A 20461-nucleotide genomic window follows, 5' to 3' on the forward strand; every position below is an offset into this window, starting at 1 on the left:
TTAGTCTTTATTTGTCATGTACACCCTAACAAGTAGTAGAATAAACCTCAATTTGTATTATATGATTTCAGGATCACTTATTCTCCACCACTGTCTTCCTTGCTAATGCTGGACACTCTACAACAAGAGATTCACTTTGAGGAACTCTATTAAAATGCAGATTTCCCCAAGGAATATGTATTATTCAGGATTCTCCAGAGAAACAGAATATATATATCTATATGTATATATTATATACATTCATAAATACATATTACAAGTATATATTTATATATAAATTTTATATTTCTATATATTTATATAAATTTTATATTTCTAAATATATTTATATAAATATATACTTACCTATAAATCTATACTTATTTATAAATATTTATGTTTATATACAAATATATACATATTTTATATTATATGAATTGACTCGTGATTAGAGAGGCTGAGAAGTCCCACGATCTGTGGTCTGCAAGCTGGAGAACCAGGAAAGCTAATGCCGTAACTCAGCCCAAGTGCCAACGACAGAGAAGCAGGAGCTCCGTTATCTTGCACAGACACACCCAGAAAAAGTGTGTTACCAACTATTAGACATCCATTAGTCCAGTCAAATTGATACATACAATTAACTAGCACAAAAGGTGACTCTGTCCCTGCTTGATACATCAGTAATTCCATTACACCTTAATGTAGACGAACATGTCAGAGACTTTCCTGGAAGCTGGTTTGCAGGACATTGCAGCAGGAGGGCCCCAGAAGAAAGAGAGATTGAAGCACTCAGGAAGAAGAAAGAGAGAAGGTAGAGAATCTAGGTAATTCTTTTAAGGAGGTATGCAGGATGTCTTCGTACTGAAATGTCTATATAGGGAAATCGTCAGTCAACAAAAGGTGCTGCCTCTGAAACCTTTTGGTAAACACTTGTGAGTGGATAATATAGTTTGGATATTTGTCCCTTCCAAATCTCATGTTAAAATGTGATCCTCAACGTTGGAGGCAGGGCCTAGTGGGAGGTGTTTGGGTCATGGGGGTGGATCAGCCATGAATGGCTCAGTGCCATCTCCGTGGTGATGAAGTTGCTCTCTCTGGTTGTTTAAAAGAGGCTGGCACCTCCTCCTCTCTCTCTTGCTCTCTCTTGTCATGTGATGCCAGCTTCCCTTTGCCTTCTGCCAGAATGAAAGCTTCCTGAGGCCTCACCAAAAACTGGTGTTAGCTAGCATCATGCTTCTTGTACAGCCTGAAGAATCATAAGCCAAATAAACCTCTTTTCTTTATAAATTACTCAGCTTCAGGTATTCATTTACAGCAATGCAAGATGGAGTAATACAGTGGAGAATAATCAAAATCTGCCAATTGCTGCAACCCAATGTTTGATCTCAGAAAGAACATCTCCAGTGATTTCCTCTTTCTTTTTGGGTTGCCAGAAAAACTGGGCCAAATGATAGGGACCGTTATTTGGCAAGAGACTACAGTTGCCAGACAAATGAAGAATGAAAACAAAATTAAAATAAATTTACCACCAGAGATTTTATAACATTTTTACCTGTAAAGAGAAGGAAATTTTAAACTTGCACTAAAACATCTAGCTCCAACTAGAATCAAACCCTTTTTTTCTGTGTTCACTGTGGTAAAACTTTGTTTACTTAATTGGTTCACAACATCTAAGGGATCTTCCTAGAGACTTTACTGGTGTACAAAATAACTGAGATTTAAGGGGAAAAGTATTTCTTTATATTATTATTCTGATGCTTTAGTACTTTTTCCAGAATTATTTCTATTCAAAATAATGTTTTAAAATTTAGCACTAGTGCCCATTTAAAAACTAAAATAACATTTAGGCAGAAATAAATAAGAGCATGAAAGTATTGTTTAATGTATTTTAATTTGATTGGTAGAATTAGCCCTATGATGCCCCTATCCTAGGCTTTGTATGGTGAAACTTTTACTAGAACGTATTTTTAATGCCTAAATTATAAACCTAAGAAAATATATTTGAGTGCCCAAATGATGGTATATAAAATGCTTAATTTCAACACTTGAACGTCTAATAAAAATTTGCCATATTATGCCATCATTATTGAGTAATTAAAATTTTTTTCATCTGCTTTTTTTGGAAAAGAAAGGGTAACACTAATATTTACACCTACAGTTATTTGTAAGCTATGTCTCCCAGCTGTATCTACTTTTCCTCTATAAATATTTGAAATATATACAATATTAAAAAGCTTTTAAAAACAATCATTTATACAGTGATCTTCGATAAATATCTAAATAATACACATTAATAAGGACATTAACCCTATACTTTGAAGAAGAAACAACACCTTAATTACATACTTGGGTTTTTTAAAAACACACAAAAATGTTACTAGTAGAAATGTTGACTGCACCTTTACAAACCTGCAAATTGTTTTACGGTTGATCTGGACTAATTGCCACAAGACACTTATAGGCTTGACGTGTTGCTATTGATCAATGCCTACCTGTAAGATTGCAGGAGCGGTATTGGCAGTTACTGGATTGTCTTTAAAACGAACTCAGATCAGCATCATACTGAGACAACAGATTTCTTAGAAACAGCCTTTCATGAGGACTGGAAAAATTTAGACTTAATGAAGAAAAACTAATTTGAAGCTACAGTTAGATATGGCATAAATCAATAGCTCTGATTGTTGCAAAGTGAACGAATACAGACAATGATTCTAGCTGGAAGCTGGACCTTGTTGAGGACATTTGAAGTTTCCAACTGGTCCTGATCTCTAGCCTTCAGATGCCAGATTCGCTAACCATACATATTGCTACTGTTTTCAAGTGGACTGCGTATTAGCCAAAAATGTTACTAATCAACTCTGTAAGAAGCTTAGCTCTGGAACCAGATTGCCTGGTTCTGCCACTTACTGTAAGACTTGATCAAGTTATCTACTTAACTTCTCTGTGCCTCAGGTTCTTCTTCAGTAAAATGGAGATTATATCAGTACCTATTCCACATTATTGATATAAGGCTTAAATGAATTTACAGATATAATGTATTTATAAGTGTGCCCAGTCTATAGTGGGTCCTAAATAAATATTATCATTGTAATTATCACTGTCATTATTGCTTAGAGTGTAGATTGGCAGACTGTTGCCCTCAAGCAAAATCTAGCTTACCTGATTTGTATGGTATACAAGCTAAGAATTGTTTTTGTGTGTTTAAAATGTTATAAAAACAAAAAAGAAAGAATAGGCAGCAGAGATATATGTAGCCTACAAAGCTTAAAACACTATCTGACCAATTACATAGTTTGCCAACCCCTTTCCTAGAGGATGCTTGTTTAATTGGAATGTTTAGCCCATTCATATTTAGTGTAATTACTGGTATGTTTGGGTTTAAATCAACTGTACAAATACTAGGATGGTGCAAAAGTAATTGCAGTTTTTTCCATTAAAAGTAATGATGTTTTTTGTTTTATGGTGGGTTTATCAGGATGTAACTCCACTGTAAGTCAAAGAGCATCGGTAGCTGTCATGTATTTTATTCTGTATATATTTATATTTACCACATGTTAATCCTTTATAATAGTCTTTTATTCATAAATCTCAATGCCTGTCTTTTAGATCACTTTTCTTCTTTCTGAAGAACTCACTTAGAATTTCTTTAGGTATAGGTCTGTTGGTGAAAAAAATCTTTCAGTGTTTGTCTAAAAAATGTTTATTCCACCTTCATTTCGAAGCACACTTTCTCAGCTGTTGGGTTATAAATGGGAAGCTATTGTCTTTCAGAACTTTAAAGATCTCATTCCATACTTTTCTTGAGAGTCTGCTGTGAGTCTTCCTGTTGCCTCTTTGAAGTTCATATGTGTTTTTCTGTTAGTGATAGTATGACTTTCTCTTTTTCTTTGCTTTTAGCAGTTTTTCTATGATGCACCTGTCTTTTTTTCTTTGTATTTATCCTGCTGGAAATTTCTAGAGCTTTTTAAAGCTGTGGTTCTTCTTGCATATATCGCCCTTTTTTCTCTCCATGATTCATTCCAGATCCATATTTTAGGCCAATGCTTCTCTGTTCTGTGTGTCTCATTTGAGGTTAAACACTCTTATTGAATTCTTAATTTCAGTTATTTTATTCATTTCTAGAATGTCCACTTTTTAATGAATTACAACTGTCATCTAGTTTCTTAAGCATATTAATCACAGTTATTTAAAGAGTCCATATCTGATCATTTAAACATTTGGATTATACATGGGGTTCATTCTATCATCTGGTTTTTTTGGTCATTTAGTTCTGTTTTCTAGCATGACATAATTTTTTTGTATATGCCATACATTGTTCAAAAAACTATCTTCAAGATGGTCTGTGTTAAGAAATTTAAAAATTTTAAGAAATAAATAATTTTATTAAAAAACAAAGCTGTCCATCACTCAGGCATGGGCCATTTAGGCAGCACTGCTCTTAAACCAGAGTAAATGGCACTGCACCAGGCCCCACAATTCAGGAATCCTGCACTTTGCAGTACCTTCATTGAAATTTTCTAAAGTCTTATCCAATGCATTGGGTTGGCCAGGACCAGCAGTACAATTCAGATAGGGCTTGCTGAGTTCTAGTGTTACATGAGTTCTAGTTACCAGAAGCATTTCCATAAATTTTCCAATTCCTCTTGCCATAATATGACTGGGCCAGCAGGTCTATCTGGGCAGTGCATCCCATGCCTACACTGAGACCTAATTCTCTTTTCAGCTTGTTTTCAGACCCTCTTCTTTACATGTGAATTCAACCAGATACCCCAAAGAGCTTCAGTATTTGAACGTATAACTTCATCCTAGGTTACCGTGGCTAGACTATTATTTCAGGAAGACAGCCTGATCATCAGATCATTGCTGCTGGCCAGTGTCGTATTTCTTTCACAGAATAATGTAAGATTGGGCCACCAGAATGCTGCTGACACTCTGATGTTGGGTTACTCTCATTCACATTGGACACAGAATGAGTTCAGGGTTATGGACTACAAGTGTTCCACTGCCAACCTTTGGGCCTGAACTGGGTGTTTGGGCCTATATATTGACTCTTTTCCTTCTATCTTCTGACCACAACGTCACCTTTGAGCCTGAGCTGGGTGTTTGGGCCTATGTATTGACTCTTTCCCTTCTATCTTCTGACCACAATGTCACCTCTGGTCTGTGGCATCCAAGGTAGGGGATGGGACACCAGTTACCTTTTTACAGTTTTCCCTCCATCTCTGGCACCAAAGATGTTTACTCCACCCTCTCTGCAGACTCTGAATCACATGTCAGGTATCCTGGATGGCCATGCCTTTTTCCTCCAGGAGTTTTTAAGACCACAGCTCCGCAATGCCACTGGGCTTTTCTGATAAATGTCTTCTCTTGCCTCTGTTCCCAGATAGATGTGGTGATGTCATGTTCTCTTGGATCATTTTTATGCCACGTTGAATGAGGGATAGATATACTTGAGTGAATGGGACCATTCTTTCTTCCGCTTATATGGGTCTCACCTCTCCTTCCTGCTGTTGGTGGTATGTAGAAGGCAGGGGTACACTCAGCATTGAAAAAGATCACAATCTAGGAAGGCATTGATCATGGCCTAAAATAGTTCAAGAGAAAACATGGTCAGAAAATATGTTGTTTTATCTTTAGTCTATAAAATTCTGAAAAGTAAATTTAATATTACCAGAAAACAGATTATAATTCACATTTTCCTGTGTACTATGGGTAAAACTTGTATTTGAGGTCATTATCCACAAAACACAATAACCATATTGGAAAGCGTCAATGGGAGCCAGTATTCATGGGCAGCAGGGTGGATGTAACCAGCATGAAATAAATGGTACTAGAGCACTACAGGGGCAAGAAACCCTACATTGTATTAACACGAACCAGTTCAAAAAGCTACTTTTTCTTTATGGTGGGAGATATACAATCAGCCAGGAACAGCATATTTAACAATAAAAAAACATCAAGAGATGGTTTCTGGACATGAACAGGAGGAGATGGTGCCTGCATACTATGAAGAAAGAATATTCCCATGCACCACTTGGACAATATGCAAGTAGGTACATACGTCTTCTCTATCCATCATTCTAAATCTTGGTCAATAAATCACTCTACCCCATTTGGGCCCATGAATCTTATAATACATCTCAGTATTGTCTATATAGACAAAGCCCTGCCCAAAATATTTGCTAGTGGCCCTGATATCAAAAAGGTGGTTCTGGAGCCAGGGTTCTGATTGAGATCCTACCAGGGTTCTCTGTCCTTAATGCTCAGAATTCTTTCAGAGGTTTTGCACTTAGCCATTTGGCCTGCCACCCGACCTGAGTCAAAAAGTTAGCAGGACTTTGACTCCTAAATTTTACAAGACAGCAGGATATTTCGTTCTGCCTTTCTGATTCAGCTGTTGTGTCTCCCCAGCTGTCTCAGCCTACAGAAAATATGTCGTGTGGAAAGCAAGCCATAACTTTGGTGCTCTTGTATATTTCAATCTGTCACACCAGCAGAGGCAGCCATGAAAGTTCTTCTTGTCTGTCTATCCTAGTAGAGCCACTCTGCCTATGCCCCTTCCCTGAATCTTCAGATGCCCCTGAGAAAAAGAAAGTCTTTGATCTTAGTTCAACTAGGAAGGGCTCCTTTTTATCTAAAATTTTACTTCTTTCCTTCCAAAATTACTTGTTTCCACAGTTCTCCAATGTCTTCAAAAATTCTATTTTTGTATTTTTTTTGTTTTAGTTGCTGCAATAGGAGCGATGGACTACTCAACAGGGTATTTTATAGAATTATAAGATATTACATTTGGAAATATCATTCGTATTCTCCCACAAACTGCTTCTGTGGGCTCACCCAGCAGGATTCCCATCTTCTGAAGTCACCAGATAAAAAAACAGTCCTTGGTATTCATGTTTATGTCCTCATACACCTTCAGAAAGTTCTTCCAAAAATTCCCTAACCATGTCTTTCACTTGGGGGCTGAGAATTCTGGAAATTAGCAAGTATCCAGCCAAGGAGTGAGATAACAACTCTTTCTTCTTGTGGGCTCCCTAGGTATTCATAGGTAATTCTTTAGAAGCATGCCTCCCTGACCCCATACACAGTAAACTATCTTCACAATGTCATGATCATATGTTTATTCTCCCTCAGGATAGTCTAGCATAGTGCCTAGTACACAGTAGGCACTCAGTAAACAGTTAAACAATTGAGATGAACAAAGAAAACCAGTTCACCTGCATGCCAATTGCATGGTAATTAAATGAAACTTCAACTATGGCTGAATCTTATTTTAGACTTATCTGGACTTAACATACCTGGTTTAATATTGAATCATTTTTTTCCCCAGAATCTATATAAAGCAGATTGGAGGGGAAATTGTATAGAACAAAGAATTTGGAAAATTAGGTTGATAATCTAAGAAAATCATTTGTGTTAATTCATCAAATTCAGTTACAAATAAATTTCGTGATAGAAAGTCTCACTCTGTCACCCAGGCTGGAGTGCAGTGGCATGATCTTGGCTCATTGCAACCTCCAACTCCTGGGTTTGAGCAATTCTCCTGCCTCAGCCTCCTGAGTAGCTGGGATTACAGGCGCCTGACACCGTGCCTGGCTAATTGTTGTATTTTTAATAGAGGCGGAGTTTCACCATGTTGGCCAGCCTGGTCTCAAACTCCTGACCTCACACGATCCACCTGCCTGGGCCTCTCTAAATGTTAAGATTGCAGGTGTAAGCCACCATGCCCAGCCTAGCCCTGCATTTTCCTTTCACTATAGATTCTCTGTGACCATTTGGTCTAAGTAGCATCAGGAAGGAAAAGAATTTTCTAGTTGTTCAGGTCCCTCCGTGATGTTTCATTAAAGAAATATTTGAACTCAAATTGGTAACTGGTTAGTAATTTTTAAAGTAAATAATATTAAGAGATGTTAAAGAGAATAATATGGATAACATTACTCCTGCCTTAGATTAAAACCAACCAACCATATGTGTAAGATTCACTGTCGATGTATTCATTAAGTGATGGAAGAGTTTAAGTCCACATAATGACACCAGTTCACACTTGAAGATTTGTATGTGATATGATATGTGTGTAATTGAATCCAAGTCTCTAATCAAAGAACCAGAAATGGCTCTGTGGACACCTATGGGCATAAAGTCTTGAGTGTTTCATTTTAAAAAGAAAAGAATTCCTGTCTATGCCCTCTCCTTGTCACTGGTACGTCTGAGATGAAGCCATCAGTCTTTCTTTATCATGCCACTATGGGGTTTCCTTTTATTTTTTCTAACTTTGCCACGTGTTTGCAACTAATGGGATGGTCAAATATTGAAATTACTCTACTGTCTTGGGCATAAATGCAATCCTCATGGTGTTTTACTTTTTCAATTAACAACAACAACAACAACAACAACAACAACCAGTTTGTAAAATTCTCCAAGTATGTATCATCCAAGGAATTCAAGGTATAGAAATAGATTTTGCCTCTGAAACTAGAGATGCTTTTTTAAGTCTTTCTTAATAACATGTCTTTTCCCCTTAAACTAACCAAATTTCCATTCTTTTCTGTAATAAAGTATTGAAAAGTGTGATAATAAGGAGTCTGATAATATACCCCTTCTTGTCCTGTCTCTTAGCGACCTGGAAAGTATGTTGGTCCCACGCTAAGCAAAGAGGGGCAATGTGGTTACAGTTGAAATGACTTAGCCCATATATAGAGGGTCATTTTGTTGGATCCCCAGTGTGTAATACTCAAGACTGGCTCCTTCATATAAGACTGTGAGCTTTTCCATATTTCAGAGATGCACTATAAAACTTAGAAGAAAAAATACCTCTCATTTCAATTAAACAGCATTTCCAATCTATAAATACTCACTGCAGCTAGTGATAGTGAATGAGTTCAACTGGTGGTTCAGCTCATGGATCGTTTAGTTATAGCACTTTAAATAAGAGAGGCAATGAATCTTATATGAAAAGTATGCAACCTGTGAAAGCTATATCTGTAACTAACTATATTTAATCTAGACATGCTTATAATTCTGGTAATAGGAAGAATGAAAGCTCATTGTAGACAATTTGGAAAATTTAAATTTCTTAAACTGCAACGTGTAAAATGAAAAACATACTTTTCACTGTTTTCCATGCATTTATATACTTATTTTGAATAAAAAGAATCATTGTTTTGTATCATGCCAGCTTTACTTTAAAGCGCTTTCCTATGTCATTAAATTTTCTCTGAAAACATGATTGTAGTGACTGAATACTATTCAATAGTATGGTTGTACTACAGTTTATTAAGCTATTTATCTATTTTTGGACATTTAGACCGTCTCTAATTTTCACTATTATAAACAACACAGCATTTCTCCTTCGTTTGTATTTTTAATTGTTTTCTTAAAAGAGACTCCTAGGCTGGGCGCGGTGGCTCACGCCTGTAATCCCAGCACTTTGGGAGGCCGAGGCGGGCGGATCACGAGGTCAGGAGATGGAGACCATCCTCGCTAACACAGTGAAACCCCGTCTCTACTAAAAATACAAAAAATTAGCTGGGCGTGGTGGCGGGCGCCTGTAGTCCCAGCTACTCAAGAGGCTGAGGCAGGAGAATGGCCAGAACCCGGGAGGCAGAGCTTGCAGTGAGCCGAGATCGCGCCACTGCACTCCAGCCTGGGCGACAGAGCGAGACTCCGTCTCAAAAAAAAAAAAAAAAAAAAAGAGACTCCTAGAAGTACAATTCAATGGAGAAAATGAACTCTTGTAAGGCCCTAAATATTTTTTAATGAATTTACTTTCAAGTTACATTTCTACCAGCCAATGGTACTTACTTGCTGTGGTCTGAATGATGGTATCCCCTTTAAAATTCAAACATTGAAAGTTAATTGCCAATGTAATAGTATTAAGAGGAGGATCCTTTAAAAGGTGATTAAGTCATGAGGGCTCTGCCCTCATGGATGGAAATAGAGCCCTTATAGAAAGGCTGGAGAGAGTGGGTTGTCTTATTCTGTTCTTCCACTGTGTGAGGACACAGCCTTTCTACCGTTTAAAGGATGCAGCAATAAGGTGCTATCTTGGAAGCAGAGACTGGGCCCCTACCAGCCTCCATTTTGATCTTGAACTCCCAGCCTCCAGAACTGGGAGAAATGAATTTTTGTTCTTTAAAAATTTCCCAGTCTTAGGTATTTTATTATAGCAGCACAAACAGACTAAGACATTATTCTAATAAACAGAATATGTTTCTGGATATAAGTCTCCTTGAAAGATATGCAAATGTTTTTTCTGTATATGTATATTAATGGCATTCTATTATAGACCTCATTCAGTTTTTCATTCAACATTTTAAGGCCTTTTCATATTGCCATAAGATTCATTGCCTCTATGTGCTGTCTCCACAACTCTGCCATTATAAACAACACTGATAGAAACATGTCACCTTTGGGATCTGTAGAAAAATTTTTTGGAGTATAATCTAGCAGTGGAATTGGTAGGCCACAGGATATTTGCATGATCATTTTTGCTAAGAACTACCAGTTTGCATTTCAAAATGGTTATAACAATAATTATGTATATCAGTCCTATGTTATGGTTTCTAGCGCACATCCTTAGTAATTTTTGGTATTGTCTAACCTTCCAATTTTATAAAGATGATAGCTATAAGATGGTACCTCACTGTTTACTTAGCGAGATGTGGCATCTCTTCATCATAGTTAGCATTCCAACTATGCTTTGCTAATCAGTAAATTGCCTGCTTATATCCTTTGTCCACTTTTCTATCAGATCTATCAGATTTTGTTTTATGTTGTTCTTTTTATGTTATTTTTCAAGGTTGCCTTGTATAATCCAGGATTTTTATTGTGCTTTTTATTCAATGCAAATGTTTTCTCTTAGTTTGTCATCTACCTGTTAAACTGGGCCAAGTACCAAAAAAGATTTGAAAGACAAAAAGCATTAGTGAGATTTCAATGCACAATATTCAAATCATTTTCTGTCATAACAATCATTCATTAAGTTAGTCAACAAATACATATCGGGCACCTACTTTATACATAATACAACGATAAGCATGTTGAGGCCACAAAGAGGAGTAAAACAAAGACTCTGTCTTCAGGGATTTCACAGTCTCATTAAGGAGATCAGATAAGGGAAAAACGTATACAAATGTAAAGTAATAGCTTCCATAAGTGAAACTGGTATGGGTCTGTAGGGACTGAGTTTGAAGGTAGAGCAGATTTCCAGATGGAAAAATCTAATAAATTTTTATTATTTGGAATGTGAAACTGTTGGAATGTGAAACTGACTATCAGAGTAATAGAGTTTGGAGAGGCATTTTGGTGAGAGTAGAAGCTATAAAATTGATGGAATTAGTAAGGGAGAAGCGAGAACAGAGCTGATAGATCCTTAGGCAAGCACTACCTTTTGGGAAATGGGAGAGTACCCGAGGAAAATGAGAAAAAAAATCCAATGTCTCAGAGAGTGGATGTGCAGAATACTCTTGACTTGAGAAAAGGAACCATATCAAATATGCTCAGGTTTTGGTGTTGAATATGTTTTTCTCTCAGAATTTTTTTTGAGGCGATAAGCTAGAAATGACATTAAACTGGTAGATGAAGCCTGGCCACAAAAGTGTCAGACTGTCTGAGCAAGATACAGCACCAACCAACAACATTTAACCCCCTTCTTCCCTGAATGGATCTTTGAGTTAATTAACAAATATTACATAAGCCCACATTTTAACACATAATAGCCTTGGGGAGATGGGCCATTGGGTGGCTGGCCTTGTTTGATGGACTGGAAAGGGTGGGAGAAGAACACCAAGAAAGAACAAATCCTGGTTTAAAGACTGACTCTGCTAAGGCTGGCATATCCTGCCGTTACAGATTATATGTTTAAATCCATGGCAATCCATTTGAAGAATGAGAGGATTACCAGCACTCACATTCTGCAGATTGTTGTTGATATTGTTCTATTATTAGCTAACATTTATTAAGTGCTTATTACATCCAAGGAAATATGCTAAGCCTTTTACCTGCAATATGCCATTTAATCTACTCAATAACCTGGGGGAAGAATTTGCTATTATTATCCACATTTTTCAGAGGGGCAAAATGAGAATCAAAGTCAACAACTAGCAGAGCCAGCACAAATTTCCAAGTGTGAAGCCCATGCTTTTGGAAAAAGTACCACAGAATTTGTAAACTAAAAGGTCATTGGAACGTAAGGGAGAGCACCATCAGTAGAGAGTCAAGGATTGAAATAATCTTGCCAGATGTTAAGAAACAATTGGGTGGTAAGCAAATGAAAGCAGTAAATGTAACTGCCATTTCCAAATCTGATGATGAAGAAAGAGAGACATCGAAGGGAAAAAAAATTAAGAAAGTGTTTCTTAATTTAAATGTTATGGCTAATACATCTCAAATATATTTGTAGGGTAAGAAGAGAAAGACTGGGGAGGATAAATTGAAGATTCAAGACAAAGAATTAACTTGATAGACTGCAGTTCTGAAGGAAGTGAGAGGGTAAAAACTCATGACATATGAAAGAATTAACCTGGAGGAGGAGGTTAAGTTGACACTTATGGGAGAATTAAAGAAGGAGATGTTGGGGGTGGAAACACAGAAAAAATGATTAGGTGACGATAGAGCAGTTAAGCAGTAGAACATGTAACAGTAAACCATTTTCTTGGCAAACCATGAGGTGAGGTTATGCTCAAAGTCATGATGGCAGAAATGGAGAATATTTGCAATATATTCTGTAGAGAATGAGATGGAGAGCCAATTAAAAGTGAGTGAAAGGGAAACTGAGCAGTAGAGAAAAATAACATTACGCTGGAGTATCAGTCAGGCTTTAGCTGCAAATAACAGAAACCACTTTAGCTATTTTAAGAAGAGAGAGATTTAATACAGGTGGATGCTTACAAATCTTTGGAAAGGTCTGAAGTAGCAGACTCTAGGCTGGACTTCTGGGAATGATTCCCAGAACCGTGGTGCAGAACTAGCTTGCCAGGAAAGCTGTGAACTGTACCATAATCAGGAAGAAGGGGAATAAGGAAGGAACTGGTGAAACTAAAGACTTCGGAAATACACCATCTTAGAGGTGCACAACTGTTGGCTTTAAAGAAGTACCGCCCCTCTTAGACTCACCACCTGAGAATAAATTACCCACACTTCTGCCTCTTGGTTACATCAGTACCTGAGCTGTAAGGGTGTGAGAAATGTAGCTTTTAGCTTCATGGACACTGCATGGCAGGAAGGCACACTGGAAAGAGGCTGGAGGGGATGTCCAGTGGCAAGCTACCATATCTGTGACAGATGGATAACACAAACATATGGTAAATTACAATTTAAAGAGAAACTAGACTACTCTCCTTACTCTTTCCACTGAAATCAGCAGTCTATGGGCAAAAGTAAAGAAAATGACTAGTTTGATATGTAAAAGGTAAGGGAGAAATGAGATCAGGATGCCTCATAGGGTCACTATAGAAATGACTAACTATGTGGTCCAGACTAGGTAAGTGGTCAATAGAGGCCAGGAGAAATCAATGAAATATGAGGATAGGAATATGCCAAATGAGCATAATGTTGATAATGCCTACTTTGGCCTTGAGAGCCAAAGAAAAGGTGCAGTGGGCACACACCACCACAAACTGTAGTATTTCTGTTTTGAGGAGAGTTATTAATACTTTCAAGTACAGTGTGTTTGTTTTGATGCTAGGGCAAATTGATATCTCATATGCATATCGGAAAAAAGTAGTCAAGGCACAAAGCTATAGCATCTACCAGAGCACTTGCTAGTTGAACTATAATTTGGTGATCTGTATATGCAAATAAAGGAGAGAAAGAAGAGGGAAACAACACATGTTTGGGTACAAATATTATAATTCTATGTTTGATTCACATACTTCTATATATACATGAGATTTACAGACAAATCATAGGCTGTATACAAAATTTCAAGAAAGAATAAATGCTTAAAGGTGAATTTGTTGTCATTGTAAGGTCCTTCTGCTGCAGTTAAAAGAAAATTGAGAGTGGATGCCTACAAGGATTTTGACATGTTTTATGCACTCAATTCATATTTATATAGCTAAGAAGTATTTACAATCTTTGCAGTCAACCTATTAGCATTTCTCCTTAGGTTTTTCTGTTTCCTACAAAAGGCAAGCTGTTTTGTTTCTAATTCATCTGGGGATGGGAGAGGAAGGAAAGAGGCTTCAGATCCTTCAGATGCATACAATTTGACATGGGCTGTAGGTCTCCACTTCCTGGTGGCTTCCCAGCAGATGCTCAGCCATGACTCCATTGAATTCTAGTTATATGTCTGCAAATCTCTCCTTTTGTAAGATTTCCCTTTATCTCTGAAAAGAGGCAGTGAAGTTTGCTTTCCACCAGGCTGCTTTGATTTCCTCCCAGTGCCTCGAACAAACGTCAACAGAGCACTCTAGGGGCAGTCCTGTGTGTCTCTCAAACAAAATAAAGGAGAATATGCAGTGAAAATCGGAATAGAGTCACTGCACTTTCTTCCCAGCACCTTTTTAAATGTCTAGTGCATGATTAAGAGTTTATTGCATACTTATATGTAGAATACTGCTCTCAAGTCTTTGGACGCTGAAAAATATACACTGGAAATAAACCCTACTTAGGTAACAGAAAGATACATTCACATTTTTTAAAACATAGGGGCACAACTCTTGTGGTAAGGGATACAAGAAAAAGATTGACAATGAATTCTTAAATGATGATTAATCTCTTCTTTTAAGTGATCACAAACAGGGAAAGGGAGCAAACTGCTGCCTTTAGAGGGTCATTGTTTTGTGAAATCCTGTGGGATAGGATTGTCCAACCAAAATCTGTTACAGAGGCATGTATCTCTTAGGGTACTATAAATATTTGTCAATAAGAATGGTTAATAGACATGCCATCTGGTGCCCCTGATCCTCAGAACTTGATAAGGTCTGCATTGTTATTGCTCAAGAGATTTTGGTTGTATAAACTCTGACATTCAGTAGATGTGCTGATGGAAGATGAAGGTCCAAGCTAACTTTGAGAGAATAAAAATATGCAGGTGGGGGAAACAAGGAAACTTGTCTCCTTTGACAAATGCACAGTTCTTGGTTAACTTCTCATTAGCAGTCTGCTCACATCTCATTCCCATTAAGAGTATTCCGTTTTCTTTGTCTAAAGTGTTGAGTGGTTATGAATAGTAAGGATAGACTATCTGTAATTATTTTTTAATTATTAATGGTTTTGTTAGATCCTTTCACTTTTACATTACATTTCTGTTAATGTAAGTTAAATCAAAATGTACTTCAGTTTCCAAGCTGTTCCCCGATGTATTTTTCATTCTTTCATAACATTACTTTAGGTTTCTATGAGGTGTCTATGAAACAGCTTGCCTTTCAGGAGTCACCCTCACCATGCTGATAAATTCAGGTACTGTTCAGTTTTACAGATTCACTGGCCATAGCATTGGTCACCACCAAATTTTAAATTCCCCATGGTACACAGTGCCAGAGCCTTGATAGGTGCAAAAGTAATTTGATCTTAGCCAGCATCTTTAAACCCAATACAGGAGCATCTACTTTATTTAGTGCCTCCAGATGAGAAGTCTTTTAGTGCTTTGTAGATATGAAGATTCTCTGTCAGTTAGGAACTAAAGGAGAGGAGAAAATGAGTGATTTTGGAAGGAACAGATATCAGAGGTAGAAACGAGTATCCAGGGTTTGTGGTCCAGCTAAGTACCTTGAAGAGTAGTTCAGTCAGAATAAATACTTAGTACTTAGTCATTAGGAATATAATGACACTCAAGGAAAAAAGAAAAAAAAAAGAATTTCCCTGGAGAATAGAAAAAAATTCACCTTTTAATCAATTTTTCCATCACCAGCAAAATGGTACTTTTTGAGGCACACTATTCCCTCAGAGAAATAGTTCTGGTTTGGATTTACTAAGAGGCCTGGTTTCAGATGGAGAATGAAACAACTCACACAAATTCAAATAATAGCCCTAGTTGAGAAAAAGACAAAGAAGAGAGAATGGGTGAGATTTAAAACAATTTTGAAGTATACATAGCCCCAGGAATTCTGGTACCCTTACAGTTGGTGGTGTTTGAAAAAAAAAAAAAGTTTACTAAATCAGCTCTGAGGAGTGGCAGGAGGTGGGATCCCCTCGCAGGGCAGAATTCCTGGGCAGAGAACCTCAGCGAACCGACTTAGAGGAGCCAGATCTTAGCCAAAAGTGGATAGTTAACATACACTGCACTGAACACAAAAGCTACTAAAAATGACTGGATAAATTATGCAGAGGGATTTCTGGATTTCTTTCAAGTAATTAAGTTTCGATTTCTTGCATTTATTTTAGTTCTAGGAAGCGCAAGGCGCCATGGATTGCAAAAGTCTTCATTGATTGTTACAATGCTTTAAGTTTGATTTCGTGACTGGACTTAACTTTGAAAAGAGGTAAATACGCGAACCAAGGAAGTTCACTGCGACGAAAAATAATAGTTCGTTGGGACAAGTAGACACCAGGGTGCCTGCTTCTGAACAGAACGCAGAGGTCTGCCCCCCTCCCCCAAGTGGTGCGCGGGAAGAAGAGGGGAGAAACATAAACTTGTGAGCCTCTGAATGGGTGTGCGTTAGTGTCAGCACGTGTGTGTCTGCGTGCCTGCGTGTGTGAGCGCGCGCGCGTGTGTGTGCATGTGTGTGTATGTCTGCACAGATGTGTGAATTTGAGCCCCTGCGCTCTGGAAGAGTGCAGAATTAGATGCTGAGGAGTTGAGTCCTTCCCCAGGGCAGATTTTAGTTTCCTGGAGCCTGTTGTGTTTGCTTCAAAGGTTAGTCGATGCCAGTGGGTCCAATCAGCTGTCCCTGAATGTGAGTTCCTGGCCACAATCAGCCTTAGCAAACCCACCAGACGGAATTGAGAGGGCGTCTAGGAGCCTCTAAGGCATCCGGCCAGCCTGGGCTGGCTGCGTCCTGCGTCCCCCTCCTCCCAGTCCACTTTCCTTGAAACTGAGCTCTGCTTTCTTTCCTCCACCGGGAAAAGGGGAACCATTGCTTTTTCTTCTGCCTTGTCTCCCTTCATTCTCTTGTCTTCTGCCGGGCTGCTTTCCTCTATTCAGAATTACCTAGAGAGAGCCCCACGTGGCTTGCTCTGCGACTACAGGCCACTAGTCTTGGCCAAGTCTCTCCCAACCTCCAGAGTATGCTTTCTGGAGTGCTGATAGCCTTTGCTTTTGTCCCCTCTTCCTCCGTGAATTCTACTTGGTTTTGATGGGAGCGAAAGAGGTTGTGAGTCTGTATTTCTTTCTAGAAGGGCCTGGGAACTACTGGATGCAGAGATTTCTGGTGACACTCGCTGACTACTTGCATTGGAAGGTTAGGAGTGAGAGCCGGAAAGGCACTGAAAGGAGGCGGTTACCCTCGGGCATATGGGGTGCCTGGAATCTTTGGGCGAGAGAGCGACTCATTTAAAGGAGGAGAGGGGAGCTTGGGGCTCAAGGGGAGCCAGTGACAGGGTAGTAGTTGACATACTCAGAAGAGAAAAGATGTTTGAACAAAACCCACCCATCATTCCTCAAACATAAACCCCTATCTCAATACTCAAGCCCCCAAGCGCCCTCCTTCACCTGAACTTTGCTCTGCAACTACATCCCTGGGAGCTTCCAGAAGTTTGTTTCAGGGATAATTCCCTCTTGTGTCTTCTTTTTCCTCCCTGTAACAGTAGAGGCCACGGAAGAGTTTAATCTATGCCACCCCGCCACCCCAAACTCTTCTGTCTCAAGCCACGAGTCCAGAGAGAGCTCAGGGTGTTCATCTTCTACTCAGAATCTGAAGCAGATTGGCTGATTTTGAAATCCGTACAAAAACAGATGGGGGAATCCCTCCTTTCCCTCTTTCTTCCACCAATCACTCTCTCCCTGAGATCGAAATGGTGAGCGAATAGGGCCAGATCTGTCTTTTCAGAAATCTTCCTTGTAGTCCAATTCAATTCTGTTTGAAATACAAAGAAATCACCCTGCCCTTAACAGATTAAAATTTAATAAAAGACATTAGGTCCGGTAAAATATGAATGCACTACTTAAAATTTTAATAGTAAATTAGGACCCAGATACAAGGAGGAGACAGAGATTTCTCCCCTTGGGATTGCTTCAGGGGCGGGCTGATTTTCGGGTGGGGGGCGCCTACTGCGGGGACCCTTTGCCCAGAAGCCTGAGGGGAATCTCCAGCTACTCCTCCTCACCCAGGGGTGGGGGGTAGTGAGGGGGGCTGCTCACATCTGTCTGCATCTGCCAGAGGACTGGACAGAAGCTATTGTCAAACAAAGAGGCTTGGCGAGAAGAAAGGAGCGCCTCCTGAAGTCACAGAGTTGATCCATTTTCCATCTTGCTGCTTAAAAAATAAAATGTTTATTTTCCTTTTGCTAGGTAGGTCTGTAGGTGTGTAGATGCACCAGTGTGAATAGCGGCTTGGGCATGGGTATGTTGAGGTCGTAGGAAGCAGGTTTCAAATTTTGGGTCATTTGCCTCCACCCCTTGGGCTTATTGCCAACTTTCTAATTGTTTAGATGGCTCCTGATAACTGCGGGGCTGGAGGTTTTCTTCCTTGGAGAGAGGCTTCCACACTCGCTGGAGCACTTTGCAGCAATGCCTGTGGGCAAAACCGAAATGGGTTTTGTTGATATCACCGCAACGATGTTGGTATTCTGGACACTCCTGAAAGGAGAGACTGCAAGATTTCAAGTCCTGGTTGATGAAGGAACAATTGCTTTTTCCCTCTAATGCAACACAATCACTATTCATTTTTCACTCTGAGTGGGAAATGGAGAAGTCTAACTCTATGACTTGACTTTTTAAAAATGTATGTGTTTTCTAGGAGGAAGGAAATACAGGTAAATAAACTCTTGAATTGCTCTACAACCACATTAATTTACTTCAAATTGATAATTTGAAAACACAGCCTTCCTTTTTTTCTTGTCTGGAATTAGGGATATCACTGAGAAATATCAGAGAGATAAAAAAGTTATGTTAACTTTTTTTTGAGGATATATGAATTTCAGTTATCAGGAAAATATTCTCATGGGAGTTTTCTTGCTTAAAATAGTTTTGGTCAATAAATTCCATATCAAACAAAGTTTGTCCAGTCATTTCAACAGTGTCCCTCTCTATTTCATGAATTTATTATAGTACTGTATTTACCATATGAAGTGGTGACAAGTGTTTAGCATTTTGGAGATCAGTTGTCAGTTACTATTAAAATCAAGATTAATTCATATTAACAATATGCATTTCTCAATACTCCCAGGTGACAACATACATTAAAACAACTATTGCAAGTAATTAAGCTCAATGAAGGGGGAGGGGACAGAGGGAGGTTCAAAACACCCCAAATATTTAATTTTCAATTCAAGTTCAGCAGACTGTTGCCACAATAATGCTCGGGAAACTCCTCAGGGTTACTTTTTACTTTACATCTAATTAGGCACCTAATGAAAGAGAAGAATTTTTTCCCCATGTGGCTTTTCTCCTTGTTATTCTTGTGCCTTTATTTAAACACATAAACACACTATTTAGGAGTGGCAATACCCAAAAGTTTCTCATGTGACTAACTTGCTATAATAATCTGGGGGAATTAGAAAGAAGAGGACATTTGTCTTCCGGTTATTTTCCATCTTCACTCTCACTTTGGCCCTTTGGCCTTTACCCAGTACCGATAGAAAACACACCCAAAATATTTTTATGGATTTTTTTATTAGGCTTTAAAGATGCTCAACAGTTAATACTAATTAGACCATCCAAAGCCTTTGGAAGATTAAGCAAATTGGACAACCCTTGTTAATTAGAACATAATTTGAAGTTTGAAACTATATCACTGATGAAGTAGTCTAATTAGTATGACGATATGTTAATGGACCAGTGAGACATAGTGCCGATAGAGTTTGGCATGAACCTCTTCAACGGCTTGCAGGAAATCCTCCCTCCTATACCGACATTAATAAAAGATTTCTATAGACTTCAGCCTTTCCACGATGACATACAATTTATAGTACACACAATGCATTAACTCATAGTACTGCTCAATTTTTTCACTATTATGAAAACTAATAAATTCGTCAAGCTGAATTAAGCATACAAATCAGATGAGGCATAGCAGATTACACAGTGAAGCGCGGTGTCTCCCGAGCCTAAATGAAATTTCAATCTAATAATTCCTTCCTGGCCCAGTCATAATTTGTTTAGAGATGTTGTTCTACTTCTTTCAAAGCGCTATTCGCACTATAATTAAATGATACTCAAGCTTTTAACTTTGATTTATTTCATTTCTTGAAGCTTGAGACAGTGAGAGCTGTACAATGTCATTTTTTTTGTTTCCTTGAAAATTACTCTGGCTGTTGTTGAGGTAGAAATTAAACACCTAAGCACTTACTTGAACCGTCCGGCACAAGCCACATTCATTCACGTGAACACTCCCCTTTCCCTGCCCCATGTCCAGGTTTCGCTGAGCTCATACCCGGCAAC

This window comes from Pan troglodytes, chromosome 3, assembly GCF_028858775.2.
Source record: "Pan troglodytes isolate AG18354 chromosome 3, NHGRI_mPanTro3-v2.0_pri, whole genome shotgun sequence".
In the NCBI taxonomy this organism is placed as follows: domain Eukaryota; kingdom Metazoa; phylum Chordata; class Mammalia; order Primates; family Hominidae; genus Pan; species Pan troglodytes.